The following is a 2,119-nucleotide window of genomic DNA, read 5'->3' on the forward strand; positions in this document are numbered from 1 at the left end:
TACTCCAGCAACAGGAAATGGTTATTAGTGATTTGGCATGAAGATAGAAAAAAAGTAAGAATCCAAGTGCTTAGGGCGCAGAAGGAGGTGAGTATTGGTAAGGATTCCAAACCAGATGACAGTACACAATCTATAGTCAATATTTCAAGTCAAAGTGAGGGACATAGTTTGGAAGGCAACACAGAGCTCAGAAGTTCATCAGAAGATACAGAAGATGCATGGGCTCACACGGCAGCACAGACAGTGGTGACATGTTTGAAGGAGAAAAAATCTGTGTAGAATCAGAAAAAAAGCCTGAAGAGCACAGTGAATATTCCCAGGGGGCAAGCTTACCTGGGACGTCACCTCAGGATAAAAGGGGATTAAGAAAGATTATATCTGTGCCTAAAACTTTCCAAGTATGTCTGAAGGCTGAACAATGGAGAATAATACCACTTTTAAAAGGTACATCTAAACTAAGATGATCATGGACCCATATCTTATATAGAGAGTTCAGGAAGATAAATCCTTGCTGCCCAATAGCCTTCAAATACCAATACATCAGGAAAGAGAACAGCAGAAAAAAAACTTTCTTATAATTAAAGCAGTCTGTACTTTCAGGTCCTACCTTCAGTACCTTCAGTTCAGTACTTTCAGTTCCTGTAATGTAAAATACACAATGACAACAAGACAAACCAATGGGCAATGATGACATCACAATTGATGTTGTACTAGTAGGGCAAATACAACACAGTGAAAGGGAAACACAATTTCGACAGGCACGTCAGCCTTATCGTTGAAAGATTGCCCGTGCCCTCACAAAAGGAATCAGCAATGTGTACTACAGGCAGCTGAGCAGAACTCCGCTTGCTGAAATTGCAGCAGCCAATTTATCTAGGGCTCACAAGCAAGTATTAAACTTGCTTGGCAAGTTCGGCATTTAATTTATTCTGCGGAAACATCGTATCGGAATGAACTGCCCGAGATAAAAGAGTAATTGCGGCTTCAGATCGTTTTTACAGAGCATTGCGTTGTTCTGTTCATGCTGACTACACGCTTTAGATTTGTCATTTACTGCAAGCGTTGCTTTTCCAGGTTTTTCTGAAATTCCTCGCATTTGAGCCAGCACTAAAATATTTCATAACCGTCGCTGAATACATCGTGGAAACGGTATTTGCAACGGAATGCTGTCACACATGAAACCTCTTTGTTATTCGGTTCTGAAGTTTGAAAATGAAAATAAAACGGGGGTCACTTCATAGGCTTGAAAGAAGTCCAAGCAGCATAAAAACCCGCGAATTCTCACAAATTGCATTGTGCTGCACCTTTCTTCTGCTGCTGTTATAAATAAGCCTTAAATATTTGAATGCATACCTTACTGCTGCTAATCACATTCACGTGTTTACAAAGCTTTTTTCTGTCTGTTATGTTTTTGCTAAGCAGTTTCTCCGTTTCCCTCGTACTGTGATTGTCAGTGAGCACAACAAGACAACAAGACTGAAACAGTGTAAAGGCAGGTAAAAAAGACAGGGTAAAACGCCTGACTGTCGGGAGTGGGATTTGAACCCGTGCCTCTATTTGGAGAGTGAACACAAAGCTTAAAAGACACGAAGCTGTGAATTTGCTGTTTTAAACCGCTCGACTATCCTGAAAAAATGGGTGCTGATTGCACCAGTCGCATCCGATTTTTCGTAACTTTAGGACGATAGATACGACTGGACTAACACAATTTGTGGCGTTTAGCATGACATGGAAAACGGTACCGGAGCATTCGGGTCCGGACTACAAGACTCAGAAACAGTTTTTATCCCCGCACTATCAAACTATTAAACTCCCAGCCTCTCTCACTCTCTCCTCACCTCTCACCTATGACCTGAACCTCACAGTGCCTTCTTTCTTACCAAAAACCCAAACACACATTGAAAATCTACCTCTCCCATACATGTCAAAAGCTCACTCCCCATCATTTCTATCCCTTTATTTCATTCTTTTGATGCATGTTTTTGCACATAACCTGTTACCTTTTTGTTGTTTTGCACACTGCCTGTTGTTGTTTTTTGCACATCAGCTGTTGTCTCTGCCTTTCTTTTGTTATACAATTGTATTGTTGTTGTGTTTTTTTCTTTGTACTACTTATGTC

Source organism: Lepisosteus oculatus, chromosome 14, assembly GCF_040954835.1.
Source record: "Lepisosteus oculatus isolate fLepOcu1 chromosome 14, fLepOcu1.hap2, whole genome shotgun sequence".
Taxonomy (NCBI): Eukaryota; Metazoa; Chordata; class Actinopteri; order Semionotiformes; family Lepisosteidae; genus Lepisosteus; species Lepisosteus oculatus.